The 22,474-nt window shown below is 39.4% G+C and overlaps 1 pseudogene; it reads left to right on the plus strand.

Moving 5' to 3' along the window:
* Nucleotides 1-261: 261 nt before the first annotated feature.
* The window catches only part of LOC149849213 (cell division protein FtsZ homolog 1, chloroplastic pseudogene), a 44,114-nt pseudogene continuing 21,901 nt past the window's right edge, over nt 262-22,474 (plus strand).

Genomic DNA, 22,474 nt, shown 5'->3' on the forward strand with positions numbered 1-22,474 from the left:
CTACCATGCTCATAACATTAAACTTATAAAAAAATGATAAAAATTTATCATAGGGTGGTAGAAAAACTGTTTAATGTATGCTATTAGTGAGAGGAGATCTGATCCATAGATTGGATGAATCCTATTCTCTCATATAGCAAAAACATGGAATGTATAGAAAAGTAAACAACCATATAACCATTTTTTTTTCTTTTTCGTTTGATAAGATGGAGAGATCTTACCTTGAGGGTTACTTGGAAGGGCCGATGGAGTGCTGAGGCAATGGGAGTGAAAGTGTTTGAAGGAATGCTGGAGGTAAGCTACAACTGGGCGTCACCAAGGAAGGGGTTGCACTTGCTGTGGCTGAAGGAGAGGAGCTTCACTTGCTGCACCGGCTGGAGCTTGAAGACTGCTTTGATATGGAGGTAGTAGCGGCAGCAAGGAGATGTGGCAGTGATGGTTGGCTGTTGTCCAAGTGAAGGAGGCTGTGTTGCTGCAATGAGAGAGAGAGAGAGAGAGAGAGAGAGAGAGAGAGAGATGGGTTAGGAGGCAGCCGTATGGCCTTCCTCCTTCTTTTCCATAAAATCAAAACTTAGCCTCTCCTGTCCCTCCACTTAGGTCTTAATAGCTTAATGAAAAAAAGAATCTCCCAACAGCCTACGTGAATGGGAAAGGGAAGTGCGTGAATGGCTCTCTTGGGCAGCCATAGGTTTCCTCTTTTTTTGTTTTTTGGACTTAGGGCTTAATAGCCTTTTGCCCTAAGTTTTCTAGGTTTAATTTTTCTAGGAATGAGAGAGTGAAATCATCTTTTACGTGAATGGTTGGCAGCCATACGGCTGTGGAGGGAAATGGCAAGGGAGTAAGGAAGAAAGGGGAAAGAAGGAAAGAAGAGGAAGAAGAAAAAGAAAGAAAAGGGGAAAAAGAAAGGAAAGAAAGAAAAGGAGGGAAAAAGGAAAAGGGAAAGAAAAAATGAGAAAAAAAATGGAAAGTGGGGCTGGAGGCTTGAGTGACCACCTTGTGGGTCCCACCTCCTCTCTAAAAAAAAATAAAAATAAAAAATAAATAAAAATCAATAAAAACAAAAAATAAACAAATAAAAAGAAGCATCTTTTTTTTTTTTTAATAAAATAAAAATGCAAATGAATGGGCCATCTCAGAGCGGGTCCAAATTTTGATTTTTGAAATTCATTTTGAAGATTAGAGGGGTAAAATAGTCTTTTTAGAAAAATTTTAGACGAAACGAGCTATTTTTGGCAGTTTTTGAAATGAGCTCGGATTTTGAAGTTCAATACCTCGTTGCGAAGAAAATTCAATGTAGAATTTGAAAATTTAATTTTGAAAGAAATCCAGATTGTTTTTCTTGAGAAAATATTTCCAAACGAAACGAGCTATTTTTTGCAGTTTTTTGAAACGAGCTCCGATTTTGAAGTTCAATACCCCGTTGCGAAGCAAATCCAATGTAGAATTTAAAAATATAATTTTGAAAGAAATCCAGATTGTTTTTCTTGAGAAAATGCTTCCAAATCTATTTTTAGACAAAACGAGCTATTTTTGGTAGTTTTTGAAATGAGCTCGGATTTTGAAGTTCAATACCCCGTTGCGAAGCAAATCCAATGTAGAATTTAAAAATTTGATTTTGAAAGAAATCCAGATTATTTTTCTTGAGAAAATATTTCCAAATTTAGACTCCTGGGGTGAAAATGTCAATTTTGGAAACCTGAGGTTTGAAATTGATTTCTGAAAACTTTTAAAACTCAATCTGGATTGAAATTTATAAAGCTGGAGTTCTGGACTTCGAAAATGAAATGAAATGTGATGAAATGTTATGAAATGCTGAGAAATGATATGAAATGATGAGAAATGACATGAAATGCTATGCAAAATGCTAACCCTGAATGAAGAATTTTGGATGTTAGACCCCGATTGACACTTGTACCAGTTCAAAAAGTGTTAAAATTGACAAAATTTGCAAAAATGGTTGAAGAAATGATTTTCGAGCTCTGCCAAGCTAGAGTAACGCTGAAAACTAGGGTTTGAGCTGGATTCAACTGAAATGAACTAGATTGAGCTGGGTTTTAGAGTTTTAGAACTCAAATGAACTCAACAAACACTGACTCAACTGACCTTTCCAACTGAATTTTCAAGAAAAGCTGCCATTTTTAGAGAAATGGTATGGAATGGTCATTGGAATGAAGTGAATTACGAACCTGAACTGGGTTTGAGCTAAAACAAAGGTCAGTAATACTGAGATGAACTAAAATCAAGTCTCAAACACTAACTCAACTGACTGAACTCGGCTCAATTTCAGCTGAAAGAGCTGAAATGGACTAAAATGGGCTCCTAGACAATTGGAAATGGTTTTGAACTGAAATTGGAGCACTTGAACTTCTGGTGAGCTCAAGTTAGACTCTGGGGAACATGACTGACTGGGAATGACTGACTTTGAGACAATTGGCTTGGATTCGAGTGAGAAATGAGCTCATTTTTGAAGAAATGATCCCATTTTGGCAGGAATGGTCAGAAATGAAAATGGTCTGTTCATTGTGAGCTCAGATGAGCTTGAGATGACTGATATTCTAACTGTCTTGAACTGACCAATGAGCTTGGTTGACTCCGACTGACTGGGGTCCGGGATGACCTAGGGGTAAAATGGTAATTTTCCTAATGAAAATGGGTAAAATGGTGCTTTTCTGAAACTGACTCGGGGTTTGACTTCTACACTGACCTAACAGGGTTGGCACTGAACAAGGAGGATTGTTTGAGAATGAGTGAGGAAAATTTGGGGTGTTTACAGATGCCCCTCTTTGCTACTAAGCCGGCTTAAAGACGAGCTTAGTGGCAAAGAAAAACACTCCAAATTTGGGCTATAAAAATGCCCCAGTTAGAAGGATCTGACTGGATATGAAGAGATTTAGCCCTGATGAAAAATGGTAGATATGAAATGGAGAATGAAGAGGAAAGAATTTACTTCAAAAGAAGTGATATTCAGGTTTTGCCCTTAATCTAGATGGGACAGGAAATACCTCGTGTAGAAACGAAGCTCAGGTTTGACCCTTAACCTGACCGGGAAATGAAATACCTCATCAAAGGAGGCTCAGGTTTGTACCCTTATCCTGATTGGGCAGAAAATGAAATACCTCATCAAAGGAGGCTCAGGTTTGTACCCTTATCCTGATTGGGTAGAAAATGAAATACCTCATCAAAGGAGGCTCAGGTTTGTACCCTTATCCTGATTGGGTAGAAAATGAAATACCTCATCAAAGGAGGCTCAGGTTTGTACCCTTATCCTGATTGGGTAGAAAATGAAATACCTCATCAAAGGAGGCTCAGGTTTGTACCCTTATCCTGATTGGGCGGAAAATGAAATACCTCATCAAAGGAGGCTCAGGTTTGTACCCTTATCCTGATTGGGTAGAAAATGAAATACCTCATCAAAGGAGGCTCAGGTTTGTACCCTTATCCTGATTGGGTAGAAAATGAAATACCTCATCAAAGGAGGCTCAGGTTTGTACCCTTATCCTGATTGGGTAGAAAATGAAATACCTCATCAAAGGAGGCTCAGGTTTGTACCCTTATTCTGATTGGGCGGAAAATGAAATACCTCATCAAAGGAGGCTCAGGTTTGTACCCTTATCCTGATTGGGTAGAAAATGAAATACCTCATCAAAGGAGGCTCAGGTTTGTACCCTTATCCTGATTGGGTAGAAAATGAAATACCTCATCAAAGGAGGCTCAGGTTTGTACCCTTATCCTGATTAGGCGGAATATGAAATACCTCATCAAAGGAGGCTCAAGTTTGTACCCTTATCCTGATTGGGAAGGAAAATGAAATACCTCATCAAAGGAGGCTCAGGTTTGTACCCTTATCCTGATTGGGCGGAAAATGAAATACCTCATCAAAGGAGGCTCAGGTTTGTACCCTTATCCTGATTGGGCAGAAAATGAAATACCTCATCAAAGGAGGCTCAGGTTTATACCCTTATCCTGATTGGGCAGAAAATGAAATACCTCATCAAATGAGGCTCAGGTTTGTACCCTTATCCTGATTGGGAAGAAAATGGAAATGGTAAGTTGGATGGTGAATAAGACAATTTTCTTGAAGAGGAATAAGGTGACTCTTTCAACAACACGAAAGATGAATTCTTTCGACAACGCGAAAGATAACAAGGCGATCCAAAGGAACAAGGCGATTCTTTCAACAACGCGAAAGATGACAAGGCGATCCAGAGGAGCAAGGCGATCCTTTTGACAACGCAAAAGATGAATTCTTTCGACAACGCGAAAGATGACAAGGCGATCCATAGGAGCAAGGCGATTCTTTCAACAACGCGAAAGCCGACAAGGCGATCCAAAGGAATAAGGCGATTCTTTTGACAACGCAAAAGATGAATTCTTTCGACAACGCGAAAGATGGAAAAAGGTGATCCAAAGGAGCAAGGCGATTCTTTCAACAACGCGAAAGATGATAAGGCGATCCAAAGGAGTAAGGCGATTCTTTTGACAACGCAAAAGATGAATTCTTTTGACAACGCAAAAGATGAAAAAAGGCGATCCAAAGAAACAAGGCGATTCTTTCAACAACGCGAAAGATGACAAGGCGATCCAAAGGAGTAAGGCGATTCTTTTGACAACGCAAAAGATGAATTCTTTCGACAACGCGAAAGATGGAAAAAGGCGATCCAAAGGAACAAGGCGATTCTTTCAACAACGCGAAAGACGACAAGGCGATCCAAAGGAGTAAGGCGATTCTTTTGACAACGTAAAAGATGAATTCTTTCGACAACGCGAAAGATGGAAAAAGGCGATCCAAAGGAGCAAGGCGATTCTTTCAACAACGCGAAAGACGACAAGGCGATCCAAAGGAGTAAGGCGATTCTTTTGACAACGCAAAAGATGAATTTTTTCGACAACGCGAAAGATGGAAAAAGGCAATCCAAAGGAGCAAGGCGATTCTTTCAACAACGCGAAAGATGATAAGTCGATCCAAAGGAGCAAGGCGATTCTTTTGACAACGCAAAAGATGAATTCTTTCGACAACGCGAAAGATGGAAAAAGGCGATCCAAAGGAGCAAGGCGATTCTTTCAACAACGCGAAAGATGACAAGGCGATCCAAAGGAGTAAGGCGATTCTTTTGACAACGCAAAAGATGAATTCTTTCGACAACGCGAAAGATGGAAAAAGGCGATCCAAAGGAACAAGGCGATTCTTTCAACAACGCGAAAGACGACAAGGCGATCCAAAGGAGTAAGGCGATTCTTTTGACAACGCAAAAGATGAATTCTTTCGACAACGCGAAAGATGGAAAAAGGCGATCCAAAGGAACAAGGCGATTCTTTCAACAACGCGAAAGCCGACAAGGCGATCCAAAGGAATAAGGCGATTCTTTTGACAACGCAAAAGATGAATTCTTTCGACAACGCGAAAGATGGAAAAAGGCGATCCAAAGGAGCAAGGCGATTCTTTCAACAACGCGAAAGACGACAAGGCGATCCAAAGGAGTAAGGCGATTCTTTTGACAACGCAAAAGATGAATTTTTTTGACAACGCGAAAGATGGAAAAAGGCAATCCAAAGGAGCAAGGCGATTCTTTCAACAACGCGAAAGATGATAAGGCGATCCAAAGAAGCAAGGCGATTCTTTTGACAACGCAAAAGATGAATTCTTTCAACAACGCGAAAGATGATAAAGGTTACTCTCTCAAGGAGGTAAAAGGTGATATCAGGATGTGTCAAGATAGACATCGAGCTCTTCACTTCATGTGAAGATAGTAAGAAAATATTGCCAAAATGTTAAAAATTGTTTGTTGATTCAAAATGCTTGAAATTGATGTATATTGGTATGAAAATCTTTCCTCTTTTCTACCTGAAGTATTACCTCCGACTGGGCTTAACTCCGTAGAATCAAGATTCGAATTCAAATTGCTTGCAATTGGCTTTCTTTCAAGGAAGCTATCAATTTCCTTGACATGAGCAGAAAAGAGAGTATTCTTGATATTGTGAGAGCAATTGGTGAAAGAATATTGATAATAGAATTTCACAAAATTAAAGAAGATTCTTTGGCAAATTTGGCAGTCTGATATCCTGGGATTCTTTTCTCATGATGATCTTTCTGCCCACTTTTTTTCTTTATTGGCAGAATTAGAGCTCTCTTGGGTTTTTTGGAGATTACATCATCCTTCATTTTGGAGATGTCTTGACTTTTCTCTCTTTTTTTTTTTTTGGAAGGGTACGTCACAAACTCCTTCATCTTGGAGATGTTCCGATCCTTCTTTTTCTCTCAGGGATTATATCGACGGTTATTGGCTCATTGGTTGGAAATCTCTTGATGATAGCGGAAATTAAATATCCTTTAGGGTTTGTCGGGAGGCTCATCGCAGTCGCCTTCATCTTGACGGTGCTCTGAACTTTCCCTGGAAGGATCCGTCACAAACTCCGTCATCTTGGAGATGATTCAAATCTTCTTTGGCCCCGGGGGTCTACTCGCCTAATTCGCCTTCATCTTGACGACAGTTGAGAGATCCCTTTTGCAGATATTTAATTGCAGCTTTAGGTGATTGAGGAGATATAGGGATTGAATGGATTTTCCTGTATCACCCAGGATATTTCGACTGGTTTATTTTCCAAGAATGATCTTTAAAAATGTGCCATTGACTGCGATCAATACCGATCACTTATGGCTTTGCAACAATATTGAATTTCCTTTGCTGGCCATATCGGGGATTTATTCTTCATCCTTTTGGTTGGCCAATAGAAAGAATTTGAATTTTGAATCCTTCTTTGCGAAAGCTTTGTCCTTTCGAAAGTAATACTGAAGGTATTCTGAAGTAATGTTTTTGTACAATAAAAATTTTGAAATCAACAAATATTTAATGACAAATTGGCAAAATGTTCTTGAAATCCTTGGTGAGAGCGAGCATCTGAAGTACAACGCAACGCACCCATGACAAAAAATTTTTCTCCTTTCCCCAAAGGAGAAGATTCAGAAATTGGAAATAGGAATTACTCCTCTCTTCCCTGAAGAGGAGGTGTTTGCAAAACGAACTTTCGAAGAGAAATTAAGCTTTCGTCAAAACTTCCTAACATTAGGCTTCTCTTATGGAAAGGGGGCCAGAATTGGTGAGGTTGGTAAATTGGTCATGAAGGAACGAGTTCATCACACTCTCCCTGAAAAGAGGGTCCTTCATGATGAAATGGCCTAGTTTGAAATTGCGGTCACAAGGAAAGCGAGCTTCCGTCGAAGCTCTCCCTGAATTAAGGGTTCCTTGTATGAAATTGGAAATTTGTTTTGCAAACGGTTCACATAGACACGAGTCCCTTCAAACTCTCCCTGAAAAGGGGCTAGGTGAACAAAGGATAGCATGCGAAAAGAACGAGCTCCCTTGAACTCTCCCTGTACAAAGGGTCTCTCGCAAGAGGAAATGATTGGAATTGGTATAAAATTGGAATTTGGAAAATTTGAAATTTTGAAATTTGAAATTTGAAATTGGAAATTGGAAATTGGAAATTGGAAATTGATAATTGGAAATTGGAAATTAGAAATTGGAAATTGGAAATTGGAAATTGGAAATTGATTGGCTAAAAAGGTCAAAATTGTGAATTGGTTTACTGAGAATGACATGGGTTCTATAGGGATTCCTCCTAAGAACGACATTGGTTTTATTGAGAACGGCATTGGTTTCGCAGGGGTTCGACCTGGGTTCAATAGGGATTCAGCCTAAGAACGACATTGGTTCAATTGAGAACGACATTGGTTCACTAGGAACGACATGGGTTCGATAGGTATTCAGCCTACAAACAACATTGGTTTAATTAAGAACGACATTGGTTCACTAGGAACGACATTGGTTCGATAGGTATTCAGCCTACGAACGACATTGGTTCATTTGGAACACTATCAGTTCAATGAAGAACGACTATCAGTTCACTTGGAACACTATCAGTTCAATGAAGAACGACTATCAGTTCAATGAAGAACGAGGACTATTATATAGACTTGGATTGCTTCTATGAACGGTTTCAGGATTATCCCCTTATCCTGAACGGGGATAGAAATTGGATGACTTGGCGGTCGAAATTGAGAATTTTGGTAATTTGAAAATTGGAAATTGGATGACCCGGAGGTCGAAATTAAAGAATTATGGAAAATGATTCAGGTTTATCCCTTAACCAGAAGGGGAAGTTCAGATTTATCCCTTAACCTGAAAGGGAAATTCAGGTTTATCCCTTAACCTGAAGGGGAAGTGAATTTGATGCAAATGAATGTAAATGGATGCAAATGAATGCATGTAAATGTAAATGAATGCAAATGTATGCAAAATGATGTAAATGAATGCACATGTATGCAAAATGAGAGATTTGTTTGATCCTGCCTGCATACAGAATGTTTTGAAGAAAAATTTTCAAAATAATGCCCCAGTGTAACTGGGAAAGAAGGATTTGACCATTATTGAGGAAAATATATTGAGGAATTACAAAGGATGGAATAGAAGATTTAAGTATAGAAAATTTTCACATGTTGAGCATTGATGGGGTCTGATAATTCCACACCATCGGCATTGATGAGCAGATATGAATTGTGAGGTAATGCTTCCTCGACAATATAGGGCCCTTCCCAATTCGATGACCATTTGCCACCCGGGCGGTGCTTGAGATAGGTCGTTGATCTGATCACTAGATCATTGACTCAGAATTTCCTTTGAATGACAAATTTTGCATATTGCCTGGCTATCTTCTGACGATATGATTGAGCATGCTCTACTGCTCTGAGTCTTCTTTCATTGAGCAAATCAAGTTGTACCAGTCGCTGCTGCTAATACTGATCAAGCGATAACTCCAGCAGTGATGCGAAATTCAAGGTAGGTTTCTGAACATGTAGAGGCAGCACTACTTCAGTTCCGTAGACAAGTTCTGACGGAGTAGCATTAGTTGGAGTACAAATGGTGGTTCTGTATGCCCATAATGCATCATGGATCTTCTCATGCCAATTATGGCCTGTTTCCAAGGTTCGCTCCAGGATTCGAATCAGAATCTTATTGGTGGCCTCTGCCTGACCATTCCTTTGAGGATAATAAGGAGCGGAGAAACGATGCTGAATTCTGAACTTTAAGTCAAATGTCCTCATTCTCTTATTCTTGAAATGACTCTCATTGTCTGACACGATATCGTGCGGTATGCCGAAACAACAATATTCTTGTGGATGAATAAGACCATGTGTCGACCTTCTATTGTGCGTAGAGTGATAGCTTCGACCCATTTAGTAAAATATTCTGTTGCGGCAAGAAAATATTTGTAGCTGTTTGAAGCAGAAGTGATGGGGCCCACAACATCAAAGATCCACATAGAAAACAGCCATGGAGAGATAACAGATTGCAAATATGTTGCTGACGCATGAACGAAAGGTGCATGTATCTGGCATAGAGCACACTTCTTCACAAAATGGTAGTGATCTTGTTGCATAGTCTTCCAATAATATCCTGCCTAGATGATTTGCTTGATAAGAGTTTGGTAGCCGACGTGACCACCGCAAATGCCTTAGTATACCTCATGCGTGACTTCTTTGGCTTCATCTTCGTCTAGGCATTTGGAACATTCAGAACTGAATCCACGATGATAGAGGACATCGGCGAGAATAAAATATCGGGCAGACATGCACTGAATCGCTCGTTGCTCTTACCAGTGATACTCTGAGAGAAGGAGACATATGTCTTCTCCTTGATGGGAGCCTTTCTGAAACTGTCTTCAGCTTGCTCAGACATCATCCTAATCATCATTTTCTTGAACATCTGATATGTAGCAGGATCAATGTCATACCTATCATTCAGACTCTGTCTTCTGGCAGATCTTGGAGAATCCATTTCTTCTTGTCTGCTTCTAAAATCACTGATGCCCTGATACAGTGGTGTCTTCTTGCTTGATTTGATCTGAACCACTTGGGAATACTGATGCTCTCTACAGAATGGATGATTAAATTTTGATGATGAAGATTCAGGATAGAAATGAATATAGAAAAAATATTTGATGAGAATTTGGTAGACAATTGGAAGAACATCCCATTACTAGGAATTGGGTCGCCGCTGGAGTCACGACAATTATGTTGTCATTCTTTGCAAGAAGAACGAACAACTGCAAATATGCCTTGTCACCTAGGTGAGGTCGTCAAACCATGATAGAATGAAAATTGAAGGATTTTTTTTTTTATTGAAGGAAAAATATGATTGCATCAATAGTGGACTTGGGAAAGAGGGGGCGGACAGACAATTTGCCACCACTCCTTATAACTGGCAGAGACACGAGGACCGAAAAAATTGGAAGAGTAACAAAAGAGTCCCAGCCATATCTGGCAGAATGGTATGCTCCGGACCACTATGCTGATGTAAGGTCGAACTCTGGCACGACTCCTGATAACAGCCGCATCTCTATGTGCTTCTGTCTCTGAGAAAATTGTCGAACACACCGCTCCGGATGATAGTAAGCACAGAAGAATAGACCAAGCAACTTGAATCTCTTGCCATATGCATAGGTGTATCTGGGAGGCGATAATTCTCGATCAAAATAGTCCCACACCACTTCTTCTTCTTGCAGATAATCAATCATGAATCGGTACCGCGCAATTGGAAGAAGTTCCTTGCCATTGTATCTGAACGAACTAGCTCTGGCCGGTAGATGCTGAAAGAACCAAGACTAAAGAGCATAAGTACATCCCTCGACTAAGATGGACTCTCCAAGTGTGAAGCGGGTCAGTCCTCTGTATAGAAAAGCAAGCGCGGCCATGGCTATCGAAAGACGGCTGGTCTGTCGACTTCCCCATCTCCTCATAAGCTGAACTATTCTGACATCCATATAGTTTTGTCCGTTTGGAAAGAAAGCAAGTCCCACAGTGCACAAAACCATCGCATGCTGAATTCTCTCTCGAGCTGTTCTGGACAGCGAGCTGGCTTTTGCGAATTCTCCATACTGTCGGTAGATCTCGATCAGGCTCACGTACTCATTCCTGTTTTCTTCAATCAGTGGCCAAGACTTGCGCCCTGTCATGCGAGCTACGACATCTTTGGGGTCCAGACCCTTGACATTGATCAGAAACTGCTGCTCTAACGGATCTCCAGGCTGACCGGCTGGCTCAGGTAGTCCCATAATCTCTGAAAATTCACCCATCAGTAGTGTCATCTCGCCCCACGGGAACCAGAACGTGCAAGTGCACGGATTCCACCGCTCTGCCAGTGCATGAATCAGATTGTCGTTGACTGTCAACTTTCCCACTGCAGATGCCAATTCCAACCCACAATCGCTCAAGTGGTCCGGAAACATACGAGAGAAATTTTTGAACCAGACATAGTACCACCGGGGGAAGAAGGGTCCGGTGCTAAGAGATCGATGCTCAGGAAGACTTTGTCGCACCTCATAGGAGATGTGACCCTCAGGAAAAACAGAATCGAGCTGACTGGATGCCATTGGACTGAAAGACAAGAAGACTGGAATTAGACTTTGGAAAAATATAAGAAACTTGAAAATTGCAGGCAGGATAAAATGAAAGCTGGAAATTCGAAGTCCAGAGGAACGAAAGAATGGAAAATTTCCTGGAGTTTTGAAGGAAAAGGTGGATAATTTAGAAAAATCGTCCAGGGTTTTTGAGAAAAAGGAGATATTTCATAAAAGATGAAAAATGAGGTATTTTGGAAAATTGTTTGGTATTTTGGAAAACTTGGGAAAAATATGAGAAAATAAGGCGAAAATGAATATCATATATTCAATTACAAACAATTATGCACATACAACAATCCCTAGGAAGCCAACTCTAAATGCATTGATTTTGAAAGAGCTTTAGGACCCTAATCCTGACTCTAGGCTTAGATCAACTGTGTCCAATCATGCTATGCCGATATACTCGAGCCAAGGCTCGATGTACGTGGCATAAAACTCATCTCCGGGTCTAGGCTTGTGTTTTCCCAACATCCTTGAGCGCCTGCCGATATACGTTGGACTATGGCCCTTGGTACGTGGCAGGGGGGCGTTAGCCCAAATAAGTGGCCCAGTTGTGAGGCTCTGTCCCGAACTATGGTTCTGGAAGAGATCCCAGCAACGTGAAGACCGGGTAGACATAGGTGGGGTGGTTTTTGAAATATGATCACATGCAGGCAAACAGAGGGCTCTAAGTCCTAAAGAGATAGAATTTTGAAAACTTTTGAAGAAGCAAACATTGTTTTCATACAAGTCCTAGATTGAGGAGTGTTGTATTTCAGACCTAAGTCTATGTGAGCATGCATAATTCTCCTCAATATGGTCCTACCAAACCATGCCTAGTCTATATGCAATCCATGTCAGCTGGGTTCAAGTCTAGGCTCCTAGGTTCACATGATATCAGAAATTAAAAGCTGACATTCCATAGAGCCTAATTTTGATAATTGAGCTAAGTTAAAGCACATACTTGATCAGGCGAAGACAGGTCCCATCACGGTCGCCAAACCTGTTATCATCGCAAAATTTTTCCCCTCCCTTGCGAGAGAGAAACGAATTTCGCGAGTCAAACTCGACCAAAGCTTTGAAATTGGTTTTAAAAATTACTCGCCTCCGTTTTGAAAATTTGCGGGAAAATTCCGTAGAATGGGATCCGCCTGTCGGTACGAGGTTCAACCGTTCCTGGCGCCTTTACCAGGGGTAATTGAACCAAGGATCAATTACGTGCTTTAATTTGACTCAAATAGCTAAATTATGCTCTATTTTCCTAGAATGCACAAAGAATCAGACTTGTGCTATGAAATTTTGATAATAATGCAAGTTTGAGAAAATATGATGTTTGCTTTGGAAAATTGAATTATGCTTGGAAAATAATTGAAAGAGTACTTGAAAATTGAATTCCTGGGAAAATCATTGAAGTTCATTGGAAATCAAAAATTTGCATTGGAAAATGAATACTCAGGAAAACTTGTATTTTGGAAAATCGATTTTGAGATTTAAATTGCTTTTCTGAGAAAATGGATTTGAGAATTCTGAGAAAATCTAAGAAATTCATTGGAAAAGGACTTTTGAAATGGAAAATGAATTCTCAAGAAAACTGGAAAATCTGAGAAAATCGATTTATGAAAACTTGGGATTTTGAAATTTGAGAATGTTAAAGCATAGGAAAATCTTGATTTGAACTTGGCAAATGCTTTGAAATGTCATTTGAAAACTTAGGATTTTGAGAAAATCAGATCCTGAGAAAGACTTGGAAATTCTTGAGAAAATAGATTTTTTTTTAATTGAAATTGGAAAAAGAATTTGAGAATAATGCAATTTGAATAATATGAATGAATGGATATGAATTTGAAAAGGGAATTTCATTAAGGAATTGGGAAATCCTTTTAAAACTTTGAAAAATGCAGTGCATTTTGAAGTTAGCCTAAGTGTGTAGGCTGAATGTGGCTAATACGAAGATCATAAATCTTGGTTTTCTTCGTATTCTGACTATGGCCATAAATACGAATCCCACCGAGTTTATAAACTCCATAAGAGCTTGTGCACGTGCCATTCGTGTAAACCATAGTGAATTTGAAATAATGTGCATGAATCATACATCACATATTGAAATTTGCATAAATTAAACTATATGCAATGCAACCCTATTCTAAGCAGAAATGTAACTCTTATTCCAAATATTACATTGATTTTTACATGGAATTGAAATAAAATAAATAAAATCTAAGTCTTCTTCTTGAATGTTCCTGCAAAACTAGAAAACAAGGTTAGCACAAAAATGTAGGTTTTTCTGAATTTATCCGAAAATATGGGAAATTATCGGATATTATTCAGATATAAACCCAAAATCATACCCCCTTTGATATAAACATGATGAATAATGAATAAATTTCGAAAATAAACTTGAAAATTCGAAATTGGGGTCAAAATGACCAAAATACCCCTGATGACCTTGAAATCAGGGTTTTCTGAAAGAATTTTTGTAAATTTTGGAAATTTGAAAATCAAATGAAATAAATCAAACATAATATGATGAAATATGATGATATGCATGAAATTTTGGGAGAATTAGAAATTGAAATTTCGAAATTTAGGTCAAAATGACCAAAATACCCCCAATAACAAGACTATGGCCTTGAAACCAGGGTTTTCTGAAATAAATTTTGCAAAATTGAAAAATATGAAATGCAAAGGAGATTAAAATTAACCCTAATATGATTCTACATGCTTATGTACATGATAAAAACCTTAAAATGACGAAAATATCCCAAAATATCAAATTTAGCCTGATTTTCGCTTGATTTTCGCTTCTGAATTTAAAGATAAACTAACACATGGAGCAAATGAACTTGAAATTAAACCAAATTTGGCATGGACACCCAAAATAACCCTAAAAACAGAATGAAGCTCGAAAATCTAATTTTTTGTATTTTTAAATATGGAAATTCAAATAAAAACCCTAAATTTCATGATTTTTGCCTAAAATATTGATTCTAAAGGGGATTTAGGATATCAAACTTCCATAAAAATTTCCCAAATTTTATGGGATGACAGATGACAGTAAGTCAAAGATTTTTTCCTTTTACACTTTCTGGTTTTGACCTATGGTCGGAGCTGTACCACTCCGGCAAGTCGGATCGGAATCCGGCGACTCTAGTAAATGAAGGAAACAGACAGGTTTCGGTAGAAAATGTGAGAAAAATGGAATAAGGATGGGAAAATGGCTGAAATTATGGGAAAATGTCCCTGAAAAATAGAGGAATATTTGATATTTTTACAGAATTGGGATTCGGGTTACGGTTTGGAAAAGGGCATGCTGTTATCAGAGACCTAAATCTCTGGAATTTCTGGACATTGGAATCTGTTAGACAGAAAGATAAAGTCCGGGAAAAATAATGAAACAGATCCAAAAATTCCCAAATTTTTGGAAATTGCAGAACATTATGTTAGGAAAAACTTTCATGTTGAAAGTTTTTTCAGACAGGCTATAGATTGAACAGACTCGATGTATTAGGGTATGTCTGTACCCTGACACAGGAAAATCAAAATTTTCCCAGGGGTCTGGGAAATCCGATTTTTGACAGAGGTCAAAACTTATTGGAAAAAGCTCAAAATTTCCAGATCATTAGTAGATTCAATCCTGAATCCACTGTGATTTTTGGAGAGCAATCCAAATCTCCCACAAGGGTGGTGTTGGAGGTTCTTTTCTGCTAAAGCAGAAATTGGAAATTCGGGAGGGTTCAAAAACCCGATCCAGTGTTTTATTTTTTTTATGGGGTTATAAAACCTGAATGAACCTGAGTTTTTTTACTGGGAATCAAAAACACATAGATGCATCTACCAAAAAAATATTCAAGATTTATTGACAAGAATTTAAGCATGAAATAATGAATGGACTAGACATATGACTGAAATTTATAAGATTGATAAAGAAATCTAAATAAACTAGCCTAAGTATGCAAAATGAAATCAACTACCATGCTCATAACATTAAACTTATAAAAAAATGATAAAAATTTATCATAGGGTGGTAGAAAAACTGTTTAATGTATGCTATTAGTGAGAGGGGATCTGATCCATAGATTGGATGAATCCTATTCTCTCATATAGCAAAAACATGGAATGTATAGAAAAGTAAACAACCATATAACCATTTTTTTTCTTTTTCGTTTGATAAGATGGAGAGATCTTACCTTGAGGGTTACTTGGAAGGGCCGATGGAGTGCTGAGGCAATGGGAGTGAAAGTGTTTGAAGGAATGCTGGAGGTAAGCTACAACTGGGCGTCACCAAGGAAGGGGTTGCACTTGCTGTGGCTGAAGGAGAGGAGCTTCACTTGCTGCACCGGCTGGAGCTTGAAGACTGCTTTGATATGGAGGTAGTAGCTGCAGCAAGGAGATGTGGCAGTGATGGTTGGCTGTTGTCCAAGTGAAGGAGGCTGTGTTGCTGCAATGAGAGAGAGAGAGAGAGAGAGAGAGAGAGAGAGAGAGAGATGGGTTAGGAGGCAGCCGTATGGCCTTCCTCCTTCTTTTCCATAAAATCAAAACTTAGCCTCTCCTGTCCCTCCACTTAGGTCTTAATAGCTTAATGAAAAAAAGAATCTCCCAACAGCCTACGTGAATGGGAAAGGGAAGTGCGTGAATGGCTCTCTTGGGCAGCCATAGGTTTCCTCTTTTTTTGTTTTTTGGACTTAGGGCTTAATAGCCTTTTGCCCTAAGTTTTCTAGGTTTAATTTTTCTAGGAATGAGAGAGTGAAATCATCTTTTACGTGAATGGTTGGCAGCCATACGGCTGTGGAGGGAAATGGCAAGGGAGTAAGGAAGAAAGGGGAAAGAAGGAAAGAAGAGGAAGAAGAAAAAGAAAGAAAAGGGGAAAAAGAAAGGAAAGAAAGAAAAGGAGGGAAAAAGGAAAAGGGAAAGAAAAAATGAGAAAAAAAATGGAAAGTGGGGCTGGAGGCTTGAGTGACCACCTTGTGGGTCCCACCTCCTCTCTAAAAAAAAATAAAAATAAAAAATAAATAAAAATCAATAAAAACAAAAAATAAACAAATAAAAAGAAGCATCTTTTTTTTTTTTTAATAAAATAAAAATGCAAATGAATGGGCCATCTCAGAGCGGGTCCAAATTTTGATTTTTGAAATTCATTTTGAAGATTAGAGGGGTAAAATAGTCTTTTTAGAAAAATTTTAGACGAAACGAGCTATTTTTGGCAGTTTTTGAAATGAGCTCGGATTTTGAAGTTCAATACCTCGTTGCGAAGAAAATTCAATGTAGAATTTGAAAATTTAATTTTGAAAGAAATCCAGATTGTTTTTCTTGAGAAAATATTTCCAAACGAAACGAGCTATTTTTTGCAGTTTTTTGAAACGAGCTCCGATTTTGAAGTTCAATACCCCGTTGCGAAGCAAATCCAATGTAGAATTTAAAAATATAATTTTGAAAGAAATCCAGATTGTTTTTCTTGAGAAAATGCTTCCAAATCTATTTTTAGACAAAACGAGCTATTTTTGGTAGTTTTTGAAATGAGCTCGGATTTTGAAGTTCAATACCCCGTTGCGAAGCAAATCCAATGTAGAATTTAAAATTTTGATTTTGAAAGAAATCCAGATTATTTTTCTTGAGAAAATATTTCCAAATTTAGACTCCTGGGGTGAAAATGTCAATTTTGGAAACCTGAGGTTTGAAATTGATTTCTGAAAACTTTTAAAACTCAATCTGGATTGAAATTTATAAAGCTGGAGTTCTGGACTTCGAAAATGAAATGAAATGTGATGAAATGTTATGAAATGCTGAGAAATGATATGAAATGATGAGAAATGACATGAAATGCTATGCAAAATGCTAACCCTGAATGAAGAATTTTGGATGTTAGACCCCGATTGACACTTGTACCAGTTCAAAAAGTGTTAAAATTGACAAAATTTGCAAAAATGGTTGAAGAAATGATTTTCGAGCTCTGCCAAGCTAGAGTAACGCTGAAAACTAGGGTTTGAGCTGGATTCAACTGAAATGAACTAGATTGAGCTGGGTTTTAGAGTTTTAGAACTCAAATGAACTCAACAAACACTGACTCAACTGACCTTTCCAACTGAATTTTCAAGAAAAGCTGCCATTTTTAGAGAAATGGTATGGAATGGTCATTGGAATGAAGTGAATTACGAACCTGAACTGGGTTTGAGCTAAAACAAAGGTCAGTAATACTGAGATGAACTAAAATCAAGTCTCAAACACTAACTCAACTGACTGAACTCGGCTCAATTTCAGCTGAAAGAGCTGAAATGGACTAAAATGGGCTCCTAGACAATTGGAAATGGTTTTGAATTGAAATTGGAGCACTTGAACTTCTGGTGAGCTCAAGTTAGACTCTGGGGAACATGACTGACTGGGAATGACTGACTTTGAGACAATTGGCTTGGATTCGAGTGAGAAATGAGCTCATTTTTGAAGAAATGATCCCATTTTGGCAGGAATGGTCAGAAATGAAAATGGTCTGTTCATTGTGAGCTCAGATGAGCTTGAGATGACTGATATTCTAACTGTCTTGAACTGACCAATGAGCTTGGTTGACTCCGACTGACTGGGGTCCGGGATGACCTAGGGGTAAAATGGTAATTTTCCTAATGAAAATGGGTAAAATGGTGCTTTTCTGAAACTGACTCGGGGTTTGACTCCTACACTGACCTAACAGGGTTGGCACTGAACAAGGAGGATTGTTTGAGAATGAGTGAGGAAAATTTGGGGTGTTTACAACTGCCTTGGTGCAGGCACAACTAGTTTTGGCTTGGGCGGTACTTCCGCTCTCTCAAGCGAATCTTGTGGATAAATCAGTGATGTCGGTCCACTTGCCCATTCAGTATCATTATGACTCGGGGAGTCCGAGATCATAACGGGATAATAGGAGTTGTATCCCTCTCCTTGGCCATTCAGGCTCGGCGTTTGTGAAGTCGCTCTGTTCCCCCATATAATAGCACTATGATTTGAGGAATCCGAAATCATAATGGGATTATAGAAGGAGTTGTTGCATCCCTCATCCCGACAGTGCAAGTTAGGCGTACATGATGCCTGTTGATAGCCTTGCGATTGACCAAATTCCTCAAGGAAGTTTAAGTCAAATTCTACCAGAGATGGTAGTTCATCTGAAGTTGCTGGGGTACGGCTACTCCCCCTACTCGAGTAATGTGGTCCACTAACACGCGAGGTCTCATCTCTAAGACCTAGTGATCCCCGTCGACCTATATCGGCGGTATGTTTCATTTGGCATTCGTTGGTGGAATGCCCCTCTTTGCCACAAAACTGACAGTCTTGTACCTCATATGAGCACACCCACTCATCGTGCATAATCCCGCAATGATAGCAGTAGCCTCGTGAGGCGTGAGTTGCCATCTATACAAAGATGCACTCAAATCAGTAACTTTTATGAAGAATTATACTTACAATGTGATACAGTGAACAAGACGGATCTCAAACCAGGTTTCTCAGATTCTTGCTCTGATACCAATTCTGTAACGCCCCGGATTTCCAAAACAAAGTTAAGTTACAGTTTTCATGATTTTTTTTTTCTTTGCAGCGGAACTTACAAAAGCTTTTAGCAGCGGAATCAGACAATAATGAGTCGTCGGTTTTAGAAAACTTCGAGCACGTTGCAGGTATGTGGCCAAACAACTCATTGACCACCAAAGTGTTCCATTTTATCGAAAACCACATGTTTATTACAACACTACTGCGACAAGCTCAAGATCATAGGTTGGATAGTTTTTCTCATGAATTCTCAACTGACGGGATGCATAGGTGATTACTTTCCCATGCTGCATCAACACGCAACCCAGACCTGTTCCCGAGGCATCGGTATAAGCAACGAAGCCTCATTGGCCAGAGGGTAAGGTAAGGACAGGGGTAGTGGTAAGCCTCTGTTTGAGAACCTCAAAGCACTCCATACACTGGTCAGTCCATTCGAACTTGACTCCCTTTTTCAACAATTTCGTCATCGGTATGGCGATTCGGGAGAAGTCTTGTATGAACTTCCGATAATATCCAGCAAGTCCAAGGAAGCTGCGGACCTCAGTGATATTTTCTTGCTGCTTCCAGTCTATCACAGCTTTGACCTTCACAGGATTTACTACGATTCCATCTTTTGAGATCACATGACCAAGGAACATTACTTTGTCTAGCCAGAATTTACATTTTGAAAACTTGGCATAAAGCTGATTATCTTGAAGGGTTTTCAAGACGATTCTCAAGTGCTCCTTGTGTTGTTCCTTATTCTCTGAATATACGATAATGTCATCGATGAAGACGATGACAAAAGTGTCTAAGTATGGCTTGAACACTCGGTTCATCAGGTCCATAAAGACAACAGGCGCATTAGTAAGTCTGAAGGGCATTACTACGAACTCATAATGGTCATATCTCGTTCTGAAGGCAGTCCTAGGTATATCCTCTTCCTTAACTCTGAGCTGATGGTACCCAGACCTAAGGTCGATCTTAGAGAACACTCTCGTCGTTCTGAGCTGATCAAATAAGTCCTCAATCCGAGGCAACAAATACTTATTTTTAACGGTTGTCTGGTTAAGCATCCGATAATCGATGCATAACCGAAGGGATCCATCCTTCTTCTTTACAAACAGCACCGGGGCTCCCCAAGGTGACATTCTTGGTCGGATGAACCCTTGTTCCATCAGTTCTTCTAACTGACACTTCAACTCACTGATTTCAGCTGACGCCATACAATAAGGGGCTTTGGATATTGGTGCAGTCCTAGGTAAGGATTGAATTCCAAATTCAACCTCACGAAGTGGTGGAAGTCCTGGCAATTCCTCAGGAAACACTTCGGGAAACTCCCGAACCACTTTCAAACTCTCAAGGGATGGGATATTTGTACCTTCAGCTGAAAGGCTAAGTAGTAAGGCTACACATCCCTTCCTAAGGTATTTCTGTACCTTAAGAGCTGATATAAGCTGCTTTTGTGGAACTAACTTGGATATCTTGTATTCTATCTTAGGCATTCCCGGTCGTGATAGAATCACCCTGCCCTCTCGGCATAAGACTCTGGCATGGTTTTGGGCTAACCAATTCATTCCCAGAATAACAACATATTGTACCATATCAATTAAGATGGCATTAGTAGGCAAGTGTTGCCCAGCTATCTCTATATCCAAATTTTGATGCAATGGATACATTTGGTGCGTGAACCCAACGGGTTGTATACTTCGATCATTTTATCCACCGGTTGTACCGAAGCGTGGAGTTGTTCGGTAAAATCATCGAAGATAAAGGTATGAGTAGCACCATAATCAAACAAGACGTAAGTAGCATGTCCATTAAAAGGTACGGTGCCTTCAATGAGGTCACCGATTTTGACTTGTTCAGTCGTTACACCGTATACACGACCTGCAACAGGCCTTTGTTCTACTCTAGGTGGGGGTCGTTGGACTTGCGTTTGTTGTGGTATTTGTTGAGAGGGTTCGGCAGATCCGGCATTCCTCCTTTGCTCATCAGCAAGCTTCTTTCTGCACTGTCTTGCATTGTGGCCCACTTTGCCACAGTAGAAGCAACCACCTGTGTCACGTGGACATGGTCCTCTAACGTGATTTACATGGTAGTTTGGGCAGTTTGGGTTGGACTGCAAATTATTTGGAGCCATGTTCTGCCTTGGCCTCACGACCTGTTGAGTAACATTCCCACCTTGGAACCTTTTCTTTTTAAAGGGTTGTCGTGAACTCTGGCCACTTGGGAACGTTCTCTTCTTGTTCCCACCATCAACTACGGGCCTCTTTGCTATGATCACTTTTGATCGTTCTCAATCCACTTGAATTTTTGAAGCTGCTGCCACAACAGTTTGAAAAGTTTGGGGCATGCTGGTGATAACCCGTGATCTTAGCCCTTCTCGCAGTCCGTTGATGTACTTGTCGGCCCTTTCTTGGTCGGTCTCAAATAACCGAGAGCAGTACCGCTCAAGATTTTAAAATTTGGTGGTATAGTCAATCAAACTCATGCCACCTTGCTCCAATTCCAGAAACTCCATTTTCTTCTTGTTTCTGGAGTGTAACGGGAAGTAATTATCCATGAAAGCTCTCCAGAAGTCAGTTCAAGGAATGACTTCAACTTCCGAGAACTGGATAATCTTACTGGTATCCCACCACTTCCGTGCATTGTCTTTCAGCCTGTATGTGCCAAAGTTAGTCTTCTTTTCTTCTGGTACTCCCAGTACCAGAAAGGCACGTTCTATCTGACAGTGTACTAGGATCGAGGCAACGAGCACTAGAGGGGGGGTGAATAGTGCTTTTAAAAAAAAATCTGCGGAATATTAAAGGATTTTGCAATTTGAAAAGCAATCACACAAAGAACACAAGATTTTATCCTGGTTCGGTCTATCCCGACCTACATCCAGTCCCCAAGCAAAACCCGCTTGAGATTTCCACTATCAACCTTGTTAACTACAAGATCACACAGACTAAAACCGATCTCACTTTCAGTAACAATCCTACTGAAAGCAAACAACTCCTTTAAACCAAGGAGTCATTCTTTTTACAGAAAATAAGTAACAACTTACTATACAACCTATGAGCCTTTCTTTTGAATGCAAATGAGATGCAATTGGCTTTTGAGGTTGTTGAAATACTCTACTCACGAGTTCACTATCTCTCAAAGGGATTTGAGTGAAAAATTGAAGTGAAAATATCAAGTGAGTGAGAAAACAAATACTTGAATGAATAGGAGTGAAAAGCAAAAAGTAAATGATTCAAATCTATTGAATTCTTATTCTTTTGAGTGTAAAATGCACTCATATTTATAGTTAAAAAAATTCCATACGTTGAGAGTATGAAAGGGTGTCAAAACAGTCCATTTTAAACGATCAAAACGTTTGAAAAATGAAAAAGACAAGCCTTTTTGAAGTTTCAGGAAAACGACAAAATTAGTCGACTGAAACAGTAGTTAGTCGACTAATAGTTAGTTATTAGTAGACTGACAGTTTTCGTCGGTCGACTGATCTGTTAATCGAGCCATTTGAAAATCTGAACTTTTGAAACTTAGTCGACTAGAGAAAAAT

The sequence above is a fragment of the Nuphar pumila genome, chromosome 1 (assembly GCF_984573655.1).
Source record: "Nuphar pumila chromosome 1, dmNupPumi1.hap1.1, whole genome shotgun sequence".
NCBI lineage: Eukaryota > Viridiplantae > Streptophyta > Magnoliopsida > Nymphaeales > Nymphaeaceae > Nuphar > Nuphar pumila.